Genomic DNA, 18733 nt, shown 5'->3' on the forward strand with positions numbered 1-18733 from the left:
GCTGGGAGACACAGGATAGGCGGGCACGGCTGGAAGACACAGGACCTAGGAGAGAGGAAAATGGAGAGGTGAACGAGCAACGGATGGACAGGGCGAGAAGGCGTGCAAAGAGGACGGCCAGAATCACTAGGAAAGAACAGTGATACTCAGGCACCGCTGGCAGGAAGAGGCGGCCAGATATAGGGACTGGTAGGAGGACTTCCGGGTCGTGACCTAAAGGAGGGAGAGCAGGTGCGCGTCCTCAGTAGGAGGAGGAGGAGGAGGAGGCGCGCGCGTGCCCAGGCACAGTATGTGCGCGCGCCCGCCGAGCAGGAGGGGCGGGGGCGTGCACCCGGCGCGGTCCGGAAGACCGGACGAAGGGGACCGCCGGACGGAGAAGAGGAGCCGGGGAGGACCGTGGAGAAGACCGCGGACGCCGGCGCAGAGGGAAGCAGGATGCCGGAGGAAGGGTAAGCTGCGGCCGGGAGGAGGCAGAGAGAGGAGCGCGCGGCAGCCGCCGCGTGACACAGGAAACGTGTTTGCAGGGTGTGCCAGGGTTGTCGCCGTCTGTGTGGTGGTGTTCTATGAACAGGAGGAGCAAATTCATCCAGGGCACTTTGAAGTGTTACATTGTAATGCTTCAATGCAGAATCAGGACATGAAAGGGAGGAGATAGGGGCCAATGAAGACTGCACATTCTTCATAAGTTTCTTGGTGTTAATGGCCTGTATGTTTCTATAAATATGGACAGTGGGGGTGACCTGAGCAGCCTGGCAGTTCTTGATAGAGAATGAAAGAAGGTTGTGGTCAGAGAGCGGGAGAAGGGAGTTTGCAAAATCATCCACTGCACAAAGCCAAGAGAAGACCAAGTCGAGGGAGTTCCCGTCTTCATGCGTTGGAGAATTAGTAAGCTGCAAAAGGCCAAACGAGGAGGTTAGAGATAAAAGGTGAGTAGCAGATGGGGAGAGGGGAAGAGCAATGGGGATGTTGAAATCGCCCATGATGAAGGTAGGGATGTCACAGAAGAGAAAATGTGGAAGCCAAGTGGCAAAATGTTGCAGGAACTGATGGGAGGGGCCGGGAGGACGATACACCTCCGCCACTCGCATGGAGAAGGGGGTGTAGAGTCTGACGGCATGGACCTCAAAAGAAGGAAAGACAAGTGAGGGTACTTGAGGGATAACCTGAAAGGTACATTTTGATGATAGGAGCAGACCAATGCCTCCACCTGCTTTATTGTCTGATCTTGGGGTATGAGAGAAGTGTAGTCCCCCGTATGAAAGAGCAGCAGCAGCTGCTCTTTCATACGGGGGACTACACTTTTAAGTTTTTGGTATTTTTTCATATTTTTGAAAACATTTTTTATTTTTCACTGTATTTATTAGTCTCCTAAGGGATCTTGAACAGCAATTCCACTGTATTGCTGCATATAGTAAAAATGATGGTCTCCTTTGAAGCACGGCAACTTGCTGGGTTTCGAGGAAGCTCTGTAATGAAGAAAACTGAGGCTGTCAACAGATTCCGGGCTGGCATGGCAACATGTGATTATGTCACGGGTGCGCCAATGCGTACATCGAATGACGTGCCCCCATGTTAGTGTAAGATTAAGGCCGCTGTCAGAGTTGCACAACAGTATTTTTACAGGTTTAACAAATGGGCAGCACTTTGTGCCCTGCGCGCTTGTTAGAAGCAGGTCCTGGCTGTAAAACACAGCCATTACCTACACAGTATGGGGTGAGCTCAAACTGTGAGCCCACTCCATACACCCGCTTTCGACTTGCATCGTACATGTACAGTTCATGTCGTAAAGGTGTTATTTGACTGGTTAGACAAGCTGATCACACTTCCCATTCATACAGAATGATCTGTAATAGATTCTTCTGTGCTCATAGGCTGTGATTATCTTTGGCAGCACATGTCTGGTTCACACACAGAACAATGCGCTGCCGAGCAAGACACATTTTAAGTGAGCCTAAAAATTATTTCACCATATGACTGAGCATTTTGAGCATTCATTAGATAATTGACACCCTGTTTACACAGGCCAATTATTGGGAAGTGAGAGTTTCTAGGAATGCTCTTTGCGATAAACGACCAGTGAAAAAACAATGCTAGAACCGTTTAAAAAGAGGTGTGTTGTCGGCACTTACTTCGGTGGTTGTCTCAGTTGAGATTGAAATCTACCTGGGTGTAGGCTGGACACAAGACAACTGAGGGAATCTGGGTGCACACCAAAAAATAAATCACTTGAAGTCCAAAAACAGAAAAAAGTGTGTCACTGACCAAACATTCCCTTATTTAGTCCATAACACGGGTACAGCGGGAGAGTGCTTTCCTATTGTACAATCTGCTCTCAGGAAGACCAAATAAGCCGAAACGTTAATTCTGTATAATAAATTAATTTCATGTTAAGAAATAAAATTTCTACAATTTTCCTATGCACATTGGAGTGTCAAGATTTCTGATTACCGTTTTAAAGAAGGTAGTTAGTTTGAAAAATCATCTGTAGACCATGGGGAGAGACCTAACTAGTCCGATGATGACACAGGACAGCTTCTTCCATCCCCTCTCCAGTTGATTGATTGACCTATCTCTCACTATATATAGTGCACAAACATGGGATAGACCTGTAAATCAACTGGAGTGGGGTGTAGTGGTGTCATTAGACCAGTCGGTCTTTTACTTTAGTCTATGGTCAGCAGTACAAACCAATTTGTCTGTGAAACACTTCAGAGTAAAATATACCATTCATGCTGCTATGGTTTGGGCAGCATGAATCTAGTGACACGTTCTCTTTAAGTTTATGAAATGAGTCTCTTTGTGTATTAATAAATTATAAAATAGTAACACTTCCTATTTATCTTCTATCCAGTAACGCAGAGGAAACGATCGTCCTCATGTACCTCTGATCCTTTGTCAGCTGTACAAGAAATGTCTGTTTCCGAACAAGAAAAATGTGCACAGGTCAATAATCCTCTTAAACATCAACACTATTGTGCTTTTCCTTGTTGTTTAGTGCTTTTCTATTCCCTTCAAATGAGGATACATGGTTATTATGTCCAAGTTATATCCATTACGTCAAAGCTTTGATAAAAGTACATTTTTCAAAAATAGTCTATCTTAAAGGGGTTCTAAACCCATGAAAAATTCTTCCATAAATGATGCAGAATCTTGCTGAAACATAACGATGTGTAATAATGTCACATTAGGATTTGGTTCTGATAGCTCGTTCAAATGTTCATCACAAGACAGTAAGCATGAGATTTGCAAACTTCTGGGTACATGCTGACTAGAGTGTTAGAGTGTCAGTTACAAGTATGGCTCGCAATATTATTTTAAGTGAAGTAGCAGAGACTCTAGTCGGCATGGACTCTCAGTCCTTACTAAAAAAAAAAAAAGGAAAACATACAAAAAAATTTAAAGGGAATCTGTCAGCAGGTTTTTGCTTCCCGCTCTGAGAGCAGCATAATGTAGGTGTCACAATTCCACCACTCACAGTGACCTAGTGACGCGGTTAGCGACGGCTCGGCTGCCCTGTATTCTCATTGACTACCTTCCAGCTTGCATTGTAAATATATACAATGCAGGACAAGAAGGGATAAAATATCAACATAAAAATGGCACGATCTTTGGGTACGTCCACAAAATTCCGCTGATGATTTGTGCATGGAAAATCTACTATGCAAAAGTATCATGAAATCTCATAAATACCATGTGGAAACCGCCCAGAATAAGATGACAGCCACTGGGGATTTGTCAATTTATGCTATTGATGTTGCTAAAGATTTTACCCTCTACATTGCAAAGCAAAAATTCACCATTATGCCGTTGTGCATTGTATACAAAATCATCATTGTGAGGGTGACGGTAACTTTTTGCTTTTGGATGTTTTAAAATCAAAATATGTGATAGAACCGACCTCAGAAATTTCCTTTGCACACTCCCACCAAACATGAGTTACTACACATCACAACCACAGCGCGAAAAATATTTAGGAGAACAATGAGGAGACATATTGTCATTATAAAAAAAAATACCATTTAATTTTGTGGTTTTCTTTTACTTAAACTTTTGTTAATTATATCTAAATTGGGATTAATGAGCACTCTTAAGGCTCCATCACACTAAGCGAGATCGCTAGCGATATCGCTTAAGCGTCACCGATTTTGCGATGCAGCAGTGATATTGCTAGCGATATCACTGTGTGATACTTACCTCCGACCGGCTGCCCCACTGGCTATCGCTGATCGCGCGGGAACGTCCTGGACCGTTTCTCGTTGGCCGCTTCCTGCTGGGCTTCCTGCTGGCACCGACGAGCGGCGCGTGGACGTGGGCGGGGGAACGTCTTCATCACCGTGTCTGACAGATAAGTAACGACCGCCGACCGCTGCTACATCGCTGGTGAGATCTGCCTGTTTGGCAGCTCACTAGTGACCACTTAGCGATGCACCAGCGATCCTGACCGGGTCGTATCATGGTCAGGATCGCTGGTGCATCGCTAAATGTGATGGGACCCTTACTGTAGAGTGTTTTAGGACAGGGTCACACTTGTGTGTGTAATGTGAGTAACTCACGCGAGTTTCTCGCCTCAATACCCAGCACTGCCACCGTCACTCTGGACTGGAGTGTGGGTCTGCATGTATTTCTATGCAGCTGAACTCTCCAGGCCCAAGTGCCGGCGGCAGTGCTGGGTATTGATGCGAGAGACTCGCGCAAGATTCTCGCATTACACATGCAAGTGTGACCCCGGTCTTAGAATTCATGGGTTTAACTAAGCCAACTTTTTATTACTGAAATGACCTGTGAGAATGACTTTAATACTGAAACAAATGGTATGGCGGTATAGGTCCTAGTACAACTAGAAAACGATTCCCCTTGTAATCCGGTGTACTGGTGTTGAGATATCAAGGTTTGAAGTCACATACATATTAGTATGGAAAGTGCATTGGGTGCTTCGAGCGCATTAACATGGCCCCAAATGCACTTTCAGGTTAACTTGATTATAGCTTTAACCCCTTCATGACCGGTATTTTCATTTTTAAGTTTTCATTTTTTGCTCCCCTTCTTCCCAGAGCCATAACTTTTTTATTTTTGGGTCAAAATGGCCATGTGAGGTCTTGTTTCTTTTTGTGGGACAAGTTGTACTTTTGGTTTTAACATATCTTGTAATGGAAAATGGGAAAAAATTTCCAAGTACGGTTAAATTGCAAAACAAGAGCAATTTTACAGGTTTTTTTTTTTACCATATTCACTAAATGATAAAACTAACCGGCCATTATGATTCTCCAGGTCATTACGAGCTCGTAGAGTTTGTAGACACCAAACATGTCTAAGTTCTTTTTTATATAAGTGGTGAAAAAAAATCCAAACTTTGGTAAAAAAAAAAAAAAAGGGCACCATATTCCGAGACCCATAGCGTCTACATTTTTTGTGATCTGGGGCAGGGTGAGGACTTATTTTCTGATCAACAAGCTTACGTTTCTATTGATACCATTTTGGTGTAGATACGTTCTTTTGATCACCCGTTATTGCATTTTATTGCAATGTAGCATCGACCAAAAAAATTCTGACGTTTTGAATTTTTTTCTCATTACGCCGTTTAGCAATTGAGTTAATTCTTTTTTTATATTGATAGATTGGGCAATTCTGAAAGCGGCGATACCAAATATGTGTATATATTTTTTTGTTGTTGTGTTATTTTGAATGGGGCGAAAGGAGGGTGATTTGAACTTTCACACGTCCCCAGAAGAAGTGTTGGAGTGAGAGGGAAGTGCCATCCATCCACCTACCTGTGCTCCTGAGTAAGGTATTATACACTAACCTTATATATGCTTTTTACCCCTAAGATCCTCATTATTGCTTAGGCCCTTGCACTAGCCATCCCTTATTGCTTATTTAGAGTGTACATCCTTATGTCATTATGATGTATTATGCAAAAACAATTATAGAGATGTTTTTCTCAACATAGACTTCTATTTTATAATTTTTTAAGCATAATTAGTCGGGATGCAAATTTATATATGGGCAGGCAATTAGATTAAGTCCTATACAGAGTATTCGTAACATTTTACAAAGTGAGCACAGTTGTACCTCTACTTTCTATATTAATGGCAGACACTTCTTCCTTCTGGTCACTCTACTTTTTTATATGCATGATTCTATTAATATGTGTAATAAAATTTGATTTTATATTTCACTTCATGTTTCTCTTCTTCTGCTATGGTCATGTAAGGCTAGTTTCACACTAGCGTTTATTCGACGCAGCGCACGGCGCCGCTAAGCCCCACCCCCTGCCGGCTCCCTGCTCGCCCCATCCGGTCATCGCCGCCTACTATCGCACATGGACGCTTGCGATCTGCGCACCTTTTCTTTAGCATAGGGTGAGCAGATCGTGCACTGGCCGTGCGCTAGTAGGATTTTGGAGTGCGCTGTGCACTTCTGAAGGTGCGCCGTGCGTGCCGAAATGCAACATGCTGCATTCGGAGCGCACGGGCGCACCTTCAGATAAAGATAGGGTGCGCAGATCACAAGCGTCCATGTGCGATAGTAGGCGGCGATGACCGGATGGGGCGGGCAGGGAGCTGGCAGGGGGCGGGGCTTAGCGGCGCCGTGCGCTGCATCGAATAAACACTAGTGTGAAACTAGCTTAAGCCCGAGTTTGTGTTTGTACTAGAAGCTGCAGTTGTTTGATCGCCTCTGTTACACACAGGCGATGATCAGATTGCCTGTGTGTAGCAGAAATGCTCACTTGCTATGAGCATCGACCACCGTTGGGTGACCACTATTACGCCCAACGGCGGAAAGGGGTTAAAGTCTGATTTTTTCAGCACTGGCACATTAGATAGCTAAAACACAGAACTTGACCTATGTTGGCCTTAAAGGGAATCTGTCATCAGGTTTTGCTATGTCATCTAACAGCAACATGATGTAGGGAGTGAGACCCTGATTCCAGCCATATATCACTTACTTTACTTGCAGAAGTTGGGATAGAATCACAGTTTTCCCTCGGCCAGAAATAGAAAAGCTCTGAATGCTGAGCTGTGTATAACCCTGCCCCCACACTGATTGGCGGCTTTCTATGTACAATGTAATTCGACAGAAAGCTGCTAATCAGTGGTGAGGGCATGGTTAGACCAAGAGTCTAAGGCCGGGGTCACACTGGCGAGGAATACGGCCAAGTGACCCGACTGCGGGTCAGCTGATGATTTTTCTATCCTGAAGTTGGGAAGGTGGTGAGGAGAGCCTTACAGGGAGACGACATAGAGGCCTACTTAAATGTTTTTGAAAGGGTCGCCAAAAGGGAGAAACGTCTGCCAGAGTAGTGGGTGGAAGTTCTGGCACCATACTTAATGGTGAAGCTGTGGGGAAGGTGACCTGATGGACGGACTTGTCAGCAAGAAGAAGGGATGGTTTGTGCACTGTAGGCGTATATTTGTAATTACACTAGGGAAACAGCTGGGAAAAGTGTAGATCGAGTGCAGTATCTTGGGGTTGACCACAAGATGGCAGGGAAGAGTGAGAGTTCAGGACTTGACAGCAGCTTATGGCTAGAGAAACCGTTGGTCATGGGGCGGAGTTATAGGGAACCGGGAAAGTTATAAATAGGACAGGAGGGTTCCAGAAAGTTCCAGTCCCGGGAGGAGCTCTGAGGAGAGGAGTCAGTGAAGGAGTACGTGCTGTGAGGGGAGCTCAACTAGGGGATTGAGGAGAAAGGAAGTCAGGGGGTGGCCCCGACACGAAGAACCGCAGAACAGACGAGGCCCCAGGGGAAACATACCAAATTGACGAGGACCTCTGATCAGTAAAGTGCTGTTGGTGAACAGGCCTAAGGCGGCCACAGTGACCGAGCTTGGAGGAACGTCACTACGCTAAAAGTACGGTGTATGTACCTGGGCCTGGAAATGGAAGGCCGTGGAAGAATTGTGGTGTACTGCTGAGATCGTCAGGCGGGCGACTAAATAAACTTGGACCTGTTGTACCCGAAATCTGCCTCCATCTTGTGTCTGTGACGTCTGTGCGCGGTAAATGAGGGACCACCCCCCAGTCCGGCACACCCTGCTACAAAGCCACAAATGATTTAGTCTTACAGGATGCCAAAGAATATACAAAATTGAAAATGGAAATTTTGGCATTTTTTTGGTGACAATGTCTGTCAGGGTACGAGTCCAATGCTGAATATATCACCATGTCAACCCCTCCTCACTCCCAAATATTTGATTTGCTGCACCTCATCCAAAAGTGGCTGCAGCCAGAGTCCTCTACCCCTGTGCAGATGGTAGAGAGAGTTGTAATGGACCGTTTCTGTACTCCTTTCCTAGCCCGATGCAGGCTTGGGTTGCGGAGGGAGATCCCAGAATGCCGATGACTTGGTCAGACTGGTCGAAAGGTATCAGGGGGGTTGAGAGTTCATTGGAGAGGCAACCCACACCATACTGGAGGTCCCATCAGGAGGCTGAGACTAAAAAGGGGATGAGACATCCAAAGTTTAAGAGGGTGGTGACGGTCATGCCAAGGGTCTCATTAGGGGATGTAATTTGCTGGAAATGTCATGGCCCAGGTCATATAGCTGCCCATTGGCTTCTGACCACAGAGCAAATGTACTATAGCATGGGACGTCAGTGTCAATTCTATGCATATCCGGTTTGCAGTGCCACCCACTGAGGGGCTTGTCTTGTAACAGTGAATGGTCTGCAGATGACTGGACTCCTAGACTCAGGAAGTTTGGTGGTCATCGCGAGGGCGAAACTTCCTCTCCAATTGATCTCTGGGAAGAAGTTGGGCATTCTTGAGGTTGCTATAGACTATTCAAAAGCCAGAGTGGTCACTGAAATGGGCCAAGGTACTGAGTCTCATGAGGTCAGCGTGGTCTAGGATTTATTGCACTTAATTATCATAGACCAGGATTTTGTGTTGTTTTGGGACTTGTGGGGGAGGGGCAGATACCTTGGTTATTTGGGTAAGAGAAGGGTTGGCCCTAAAGAAGTCTCACCAACCCCAGACATTGACGGGTTTCCCTTCTGTGTAAAGGTGGGAGATGAGGAGGTAGTATCGCCTCAGGCCAACATTTCTGAGATAGGGGTAACCAGAGAAAATGTTGGGTCCGCCCAACATAAGGACCTAACTAAAAGAAGCATTCAATAAGGTAACCGTTATAAACGGCATAGCACAGGTGTTGGGGGCTGACACCAGATTTCCTTATTTTATGAGTGGGGACTTATTGTACTGGGTTACCAAGGTCAGAGAGGGAATAGTGGAACACTTGTTGGTACCAGGCCCCTATTGACGGAGGATGTTAAACATGGCCCATTTACATGTCTTTGGTGGCTATTGGGTGTCGAAAAAACCCAATAGCAGGTCATGACGAGGTTCTTTTGCCCCCGATGCCATCGGGAAATCCTAAGGTATTGCAAGTTCTCTCCCACCTGCCAGTTAATCGCTCCCACCTCTCACTTCCAAAATCCCCTTGTGCCGCTACCCATCAAGGCATGGCAAGACAGGAACCCAGTTAAAACTCCAAGTTAGTTGGTTTAACCAGAAGGGGACCAGAAAACCTCACAATAGCCAAGATGCTGTTGAAGGCCCAAAAACAGCAATGTTGGGTATTGCTGAAGCAGAACCAGGACCTATTCTCAGATTAACAGTACAGGTGTCTGTTACACCACTCCGCCATACTCACCCGGCCTCCGCTCCCACTCCGCAGTCGGCCTCCGCTCCCACGCCACAGCCTCTCTCCACCCGACGGCCGTGGCGGTCACCTGAGAAGGCCTCACAACCGATGCCCTCCCTGCATGCTATGCGCATGCGCCATAGGCCGCGGCCGCGCCTCCTTCCTGCTTCTTATGCTCCAGCTGTGCCCTGACCCGGAAGCACCTTTTGACCAATGGCTGATCAGACGGGGCCATATCAGGCTGCTTCTCCCTGAGAGAGGCAGCTGATCGTTGTGTTTCCTAGCACTCTGGTCTCGCTTCATCGTGTGCTCTTTGCTCCTGCAGTTCCGTTCTCGGCTGCTCTCTGCAGCAGCCTTTCAGTCCTGCTACTCGTGTTCCTGGTTCTCTTCCACAGTTCTGCCTCCTGTGTTCCTGCCGTCCTACTCCAGTCCTGCCTTCAGCGTTCCTGCCGTCCTACTCCAGTCCTGTCTCCAGTGTTCCTGCCGTCCTACTCCAGTCCTGTCTCCAGTGTTCCTACTCCTGTCATTCCTTCTCGTTCCAGTCTTCTGTCTCACTTCTTTCCCGCCGCCTGGTTCCAGTCTTGTTCTGTCATTCTTTACTCCAGTCTCACAGTCTTACTCCGGTCCATCCTGAGCCGCTTCTCTTGGTACCGGCTACCGTGGTACTCGAACCCCCTGGACCTGCTCCTAAAGGTCCCTGTATAGGGGTCGGTTCCACCTGGCAGCTCGCCCGGGGCCCCTCGGTGCCACGGTCCAGAGGGTCCACTCCTGGGGTTTCCTGCTCCAGACCACCCACGCTAACAGTGTCATAGAACCTGAGATTCTGATGGAACCCCATGTGCGGGTGAATTTGAAGCCCTATCGAATTCCAGAAGCCCGCCAAGAACTGATCTCCAAAGAGGTGAAGCGTATGCTGAATGACATCTCCAAGTTCAACGCATAACTGATGCCACGTGTCGATAAGCTGATCGACAGACTTGGGTCGGCAAGGTACATGACCACCTTGGATCTACCAAAGGGATGTTGGCAAATTCCCATGTCACGAGAAGCCACAGGCTTTCTCTACGCCCGACAGTTGCTTCCAATATGTACGGGAGCTGTTCGGACTGCAGGGAACTCCGGTCACCTTCCAGAGGGCAGTGAGCCGAATCCTCACAACCCATAAGAATTATGCTGCGGGATACCTGGACAATATTATCTTCAGCCCGGATTGAAGAAGTCATCTGGGAAAGGTCCATGCAGTGTTTGATGCTCTTAGGAAGGCGGGGCTCTCTATAAATAAAAAAAAGCATGCCATGGGGAAAGAGGAGGCAGAGGCGAAATCAAACCTCAGATCAGTAAAGTGGGCGCAGTCTAGTACTGACTGAAACTACTCTCAATATAGCAAGTTAGGGCCTTTCTGGGAAACATGAGTTACTACAGGAGGTTCATGTCAAACTTTGTCATGGTGGCCGTGCTCCTGACTGGCTTCTTTAAGGGGACAAAATCAGTCATGGCCAAATGGAAGAACTGAAAGTAGCTCTGTATAAGCAGCCGGTCCTGATTGCCCCCAACATTAAGAAAGAATTTCTACTCCAAACGGACGCCTCAGAAATCGGATTTGGAACTGTGCTTTCTCAGGAGATACACGGAGAGTAGCATCCTGTTCTCTACCTGATTAGGAATTGTCGGTATGTGAGAACAACTATTGCACTGTAGAAAAGGTATGCTTGTCCATATAGTGGGCAGTGGACACATTGCAATAGAGAGATTTTTAGAGGTAGTCCTCCAAAAATGATGGCGAGCGTCATACACACCCTGTAAAAATGAAGTGCGAGGGTTTCATGATGACCATGTTTATATGGTGGATGAGGAGGAGAAGGAGGACATGAAAAGGAATAAACCATGAACCGTATATCCTTGTTTGGGTGGGAAGGGGTGCATACGAATAAACTAGAAAAAAAATGAACATTTTAATTGGCTTTATTTTCCGCTGCTGTCATCCATTGAGAAGTCTGTGCCAATCCAGACCTTGTTCATTTTGTTAAGAGTCAGCCTGTCACCATTTTCATTTGACAGACAGATGCACCTATCAATTATTATGCCCTCGGTGGCACAAAAACTTGCTCTCAAAACGCTAGCAGCAGGGCAACCCAGCACCTCCAAGCCATAGAGGGACAGTTGATGCCACATGTATAGCTTGGATTTCCAATAGTTGTATGGCACAGAGGAATCACAAAGGGTGCTGGTACAGTTGGCTAGATACTTCTTCACCATCTTCCAAAACTTTTCTTTTCTTGTCAGAGCACCCCACGCATCAGGAACCTGGGCACTGGTAGAGTTTAATGAAACTGTCCCAGAACTTTGATAGTTTTCCCCTGCCTCTATTGGATCTGGTGTGTGTCTCCCTCATCTCACCTTCTTGGTTGTCCAAAGAACTATGACCTCTGCCACCAGCGTTGTCCAGAGGCTGACTGGCACTTTTCAGCCTGGGGACAATCACAAGGCAGTGGCCTTTAAGTTGCGGTGGCCTTCCTTTTCCCTGCTTAACTCTGCCTATTGCATTAAAGCAGCAGAGATAACAGGCTTTAAAAACAGGCTGGTACATAGATGTTATGATTGAGTCACCGTAGGAGGCAAAAACAGAAATGCTAGCTAAGTCCAGAAAACCAGAGAAGTTGGCAGCTATCGAATTGCAGACCCCTGAACCTATCAACACAACTAGCAGTAGCCATGGGGGGTTACTACGATTCCCTAGACCCCTCGATCACAGCCGGAGAATTAAATAGGCCTAAAGAAAGAAAGGGGAAATCTAAACTGCCCCAGAGCAGACCCCAAAGCAATAGGCAGCCCCCAACATATAATGACGGTGAAGCAAGATGAAAACACTAACACAGACAGAAAGATAGACTGAGCAAAGACGGGTCCCAAGCTAACTAGATAGGAAAGTACAGGAAGGCTGCTGTCTGCAATCCGTGAAAAACCCTATGAAAATAAGAGCCAACAGACTGACAGTGAAAAAGGCCCTGAAGATGCTAGGCTTCAAAAAAGCTATATCAGTACTCAGGAATATTCTGAAGACAGAGCAACAGGCAAAAGGAGATTCAGCTCACCCCAGCAGGGAATGGCAGAATCCAGAAAAGCAAGGAAAACAAAAACAAAACACAAATGCTAACAGGCAAAGCAGAAAACTTAGCTTTAGAGGAGCAGGAATCAGACTGGTGTCCTAGAAGTCCACAGAGAAATCACCCGCAGGGCAGAAGGGCGTCGGCAGCCTTATATCCAGTCCGTGACTCCACTCAGCCAGTCATCCTCATTAGGCTCAGGTGCCTGATAATCAGGCTCATTACCTTCCTTTACCAGAATAGGGAGTTCACCAGACCTCAGTGACTAAGGGGAAAATGAACTCACAACAGTACCTCCCCCTTGAGGAGGGGTCACCGAACCCTCAACCACACCACCAGGGCGATCAGGGTGAGCCCGATGAAAGGCACGCACCAATCTTTTGGCATGAATATCAGAGGCAGAGACCCAGGAATTATCCTCTTGACCATAACCCTTCCACTTAACCAAATACTGGAGTCTCCGTCTAGCCAAACGGGAATCCAGTATTTTCTCTACCTCATATTCCATGTTACCTTCAACCAATACAGGGTCTGGAGGTGCCACCCCAGGAACAACTGGTTCAACAAACCTCTTCAACAAGGACTTATGGAACACATTATGGATTTTAAATGTGACAGGAAGAGCCAAACGAAAAGAGACCGGATTAATAATCTCCAAAATCTTGTAAGGTCCAATAAATCTAGGCTTAAACTTAGGAGAAGCCACCTTCATAGCAATATTTTTTGATGATAACCACACCATATCACCAATCTTAAACTGGGGACCAATGGTCCTATGTCGATTGGAAAACCGCTGGGCCTTTTCCTGGGAGAGAGATAACTTATCCACCACTTGGTCCCAGATCTGGTGCATTCTCTCCACCACAGTGTCAACACCTGGGCAGGCTCCACCTGCCCTGAAGAAAATCGAGGATGAAACCCAAAGTTACAAAAAAAAGGTGACATCAAAGTGGCAGAACTAGCTCTACTATTTAAAGGAAATTCGGCCAAGGGCAAAAATGAAACCCAATCATCCTGATCAGCGGAAATAAAACATCTCAAATACGACTCCAAGGTCTGGTTTGTTCTCTCTGTCTGCCCATTGGTCTGAGGGTGAAAAGCAGAGGAGAAGGACAACTGAATTCCCAGCTTGGAACAGAAAGTCCTCCAAAATCTAGACACAAACTGAACTCCTCTGTCAGATACAATGTTCTCAGGAATCCCGTGTAAGCGAACCACCTGTTGCAGAAACAGGGGCACCAATTCAGAGGAAGATGGCAACTTAGGGAGTGGTACAAGATGAACCATCTTAGAGAACCTATCACAAATCACCCAAATAACAGTCATTCTTTGAGAGACCGGCATATCAGAGATGAAATCCATTGAAATATGGGTCCATGGCCTCCTGGGGACCGGCAAAGGCATCAACAACCCACTAGAGCGAGAACAAGATTTAGACCGGGAGCAAGTCCCACAGGACTGCACAAAATTCCTGACATCATGAGACAAGGTGGGCCACCAAAAAGAGTGACTCACCAGATCTCTAGTACCAAAAATACCTGGATGACCAGCCAATGCAGAGCAATGAACTTCAGACATCACTCTCTTCTTCCACTGGTCAGGAGCATACAACTTTCCACTGGGACAATGCTCAGGTTTGTCCTCCTGGAACTCTTGCAGAGCAAGTCTCAAATCGGGCGAGATGGCAGAAAGAACTACCCCTTTGCCTAAGATGGTAGCAGGCTTGGTCACCACAGGAGAAATAGCAAAGAAACTCCTAGAGAGGGCGTCTGCCTTGACATTCTTAGTTCCAGGAAGAAAAGAGACCAAAAAATCAAAACGTGTAAAAACAAGGCCCACCTAGCCTGTCTAGGGTTCAAGCGTTTAGCCGACTCTAGGTAAATCAAATTCTTGTGGTCAGTGAGAACCACAACTTGATGTTTAGCTCCCTCCAACCAATGTCTCCACTCCTCAAATGCCCATTTCATGGCCAACAGTTCCCGATTCCCCACATCATAGTTACGTTCAGATGGAGAGAACTTTCGGGAAAAGAAAGCACAGGGATTCATTTTAGATGTTACAGGATCCTTTTGGGACAAAACAGCTCCTGCACCAATCTCAGAAGCATCCACCTCTACCTGGAACGGGAGTGAGACATCAGGTTGCCGCAAAACCGGGGCGGAGGTAAATCTTCGCTTCAGCTCCTGAAAGGAAGCAACAGCCTCCGGAGACCAATTCAACACATCAGCACCCTTCTTAGTCAGATCAGTCAATGGCTTGGCAATACTAGAAAATTTTGCTATAAATTTCCGATAAAAATTAGCAAAACCCAAAAACTTCTGGAGGGCCTTCAAAGAAGTGGGCTGAACCCAATCATAAATGGCCTGTACCTTGGCCGGGTCCATTTCAATAGTTGACGGAGACAAAATAAATCCCAAAAATGAAATCCTCTGTACCCCAAAAAGGCATTTTGATCCTTTGACATACAGGGAATTCTCCCTCAAGATCCGGAACACAGTCCGAATATGTTCCACATGAGAATCCCAATCCTTGGAGAAGATCAAAATATCATCCAGATAGATAATCAAAAATTTATCGACAAAGTCTCGGAAAATATCCTTCATGAAGCACTGGAAGACAGAAGGGGCATTAGTGAGCCCAAAAGGCATCACCAGGTACTCAAAATGTCCCTCCGGAGTATTAAACGCCATCTTCCATTCATCCCCCTGCTTAATGCGGATAAGATTATACGCCCCCCGAGGTCAAGCTTGGTAAACCAGCAAGCACCTCTAACTCTAGAGAATAGATCCGAAATCAGGGGTAACGGATACTGATATTTAATAGTAATTTTATTGAGGGCACGATAATCAATACAAGGCCTTAAAGAACCATCCTTTTTGGCCACAAAAAAAAACCCGGCACCTAAGGGTGAAGAGGATGGTCTAATATGACCCTTCTCCAACGCCTCCTTAATATAGGACCGCATAGCCTCGTGCTCGGGTGCAGATAAATTGAAGAGCCGACCCTTGGGAAATTTACACCCCAGGCTTAGTTCGATTGCACAGTCATAACTCCTATGAGGAGGCAAGGACGCAGACTCATTCTCACTAAATACATCATAAAAGTCCGCCAAATAGTCAGGAACATCATGCGACTGAGGGGAGGTGGAAAAAAACGGAGCCTCACTAAAGGCACACCGACAACCCCAACTCACCACAGACACAGATTTCCAATCCAAAACTGGATTATGAATTTGCAACCAGGGAAACCCCAGAACAACGGCATCATGCAGACCATGCAACACCAAAAATCTGCAATTTTCTTGATGGTCTGGGGCGACCCGCATGACCACCTGGGTCCAAAACAGAGGTTTATTTTTAGCCAAAGGAGTAGCATCAATCCCCCTCAAAGGGATAGGCGTCTGCAGAGGTGTCATCGGAAATCCACAACGTTTAGCAAAATCCAAGTCCATTAGGTTTAGTGCTGCTCCCGAATCCACAAAAGCCTTGGCGGAAAATGTGGACAGGGAGCAGATCAGAGTAATTGCCAGAAGAATCTTAGGTTGAACACCACCAACAGAAAACGTGTGTGCAAAGCGTTTCTCTCGTTTAGGACAAACAGAAATAATATGCGAGGCATCTCCACAGAAAAAACACAGCTTATTACGCCTTCTGAACTCCTGACGTTGCGCCTTAGACAAAACTCTATCACATTGCATAGGTTCAGACGTCTGTTCAACCGGTGGCAACACCTCTCGTGCAATCCTGCGTTCACGTAAACGCCGATCAACCTGAATGGCTAATGACATAGAATCGTCCAAACCAGAGGGACCAGGAAATCCCACCATAGTATCTTTTACGGCTTCTGACAAACCCTTCCGAAAGAGAGCAGCCAAGGCATTATCATTCCAGGTAGAAAGGACCGCCCACTTTCGGAACTTTTGACAGTACAACTCTGCAGAATCTCGACCCTGGTTCAATGCCAACAGGGTCTTTTCAGCCTGATCAATAGCATTAGGTTCGTCATACAACAACCCCAAAGCTTGAAAGAATGCGTTCACATTAGTCAGAATAGGATCATCTGGTTTCAAAGAAAACGCCCAATCCTGGGGATCGCCACGCAGCAAAGAGATGACAATTTTAACCTGCTGCGCGGAGCTCCCTGACGAGTTAGGCTTCAAGGCAAAAAATAATTTACAATTATTTTTGAAACTCAAAAATTTAGATCGATCCCCAAAAAATACATCAGGTGTAGGGATCTTTGGTTCAACAGCATGCGAACAAGCAAGGTAGGCGGAAATTCCCCGCACTTCCGCAGCGAGCTGCTCCACACGATCAGACAATTGCTTTATCTCCATTGAGAGAAAAAAAAAAATTCCCCCTACGGCCTCAGAGATATAGAGGAAAGAATATACACACACTTTTTTTTTTTTTTAAACACAATTCTTTCCTGCTATTGAGTACCCTAGGATCTGCGGTATGGAGGGTGATTCTGTTATGATTGTGTCACCGTAGGAGGCAAAAACAGAAATGCTAGCTAAGTCCAGAAAACCAGAGAAGTTGGCAGGTATCGGATTGCAGACCCCTGAACCTATCAACACAACTAGCAGTAGCCGTGGGGGGTTCCTACGATGCCCTAGACCCCTCGATCACAGCCGGAGAATTAAATAGGCCTAAAGAAAGAAAGGGGAAATCTAAACTGCCCCAGAGCAGACCCCAAAGCAATAGGGAGCCCCCAACATATAATGACGGTGAAGCAAGATGAAAACACTAACACAGACAGAAAGATAGACTGAGCAAGACAGGGCCCAAGCTAACTAGATAGGAAAGGACAGGAAGGCTGCTGTCTGCAATCCGTGAAAAACCCTATGAAAATAAGAGCCAACAGACACAGTGAAAAAGGCCCTGAAGATGCTAGGCTTCAAAAAAGCTATGTCAGTACTCAGGAATATTCTGAAGACAGAGCAACAGGCAAAAGGAGATTCAGCTCACCCCAGCAGGGAATGGTAGAATCCAGAAAAGCAAGGAAAACAAAAACAAAACACAAATGCTAACAGGCAAAGCAGAAAACTTAGCTTTAGAGGAGCAGGAATCAGACTGGTGTCCTAGAAGTCCACAGAGAAATCACCCGCAGGGCAGAAGGGCATCGGCAGCCTTATATCCAGTCCGTGACTCCACTCAGCCAGTCATCCTCATTAGGCTCAGGTGCCTGATAATCAGGCTCATTACCTTCCTTTACCAGAATAGGGAGTTCACCAGACTTCAGAGACGAAGGGGAAAATGAACTCACAACACATAGATATGGGAACAGAACAGAGCTTGCTGCATAGATATGGGAGCAGAACCAAGCTTACTCCAGAGATATGGGAGCAGAACCAAGCTTATTCCAGAGTTATGGGAGCAGAACCAAGCTTACTACAGAAATATGGGAGCAGAACAGAGCTTACTCCAGAGATATGGGAGCAGAACCGAGCTTACTACGGAGATATGGGAGCAGAATGGAGCTTACTACAGAAATATGGGAGCAAATCAGAGCTTACTCCTGAGATATGGGAGCAGAACAGAGCTTACTCCAGAGAAATGGGAGCAGAACTGAGCTTACTACAGAGATAAAGGAGCAGGACCAAGCTTACTACAGAGATAAGGAAGCAGAACCGAGCTTACTACAGAGATAAGGGAGCAGAGCCGAGTTTAATACATGGAACCAAGCCTTCTACATAGAAACTGGAGCAGAACCGAGATTACGGCATACATGCGGTACCATAATCTAGATTACTACATTGATACAGTACCAGAACGAAGCTTACTTAGATCCGGAGCCATAACAGAGCTTACTTACAAATATTCACACAACAATACGGCCACACAGTGCCTACTATTATCACCACTACACAGCAAATACATAATATTATAATATCACCATTACCTCTACATGAAACTACATTTGTAAACCAGGGGAAGAGTCTTGAGGAGATCATTTGCATATTCCCAGTGCCTTCTGGGAT

Source organism: Dendrobates tinctorius, unplaced genomic scaffold (genome assembly GCF_039654945.1).
Source record: "Dendrobates tinctorius isolate UK_male_01 unplaced genomic scaffold, ASM3965494v1 ptg000004l, whole genome shotgun sequence".
Lineage (NCBI taxonomy): Eukaryota > Metazoa > Chordata > Amphibia > Anura > Dendrobatidae > Dendrobates > Dendrobates tinctorius.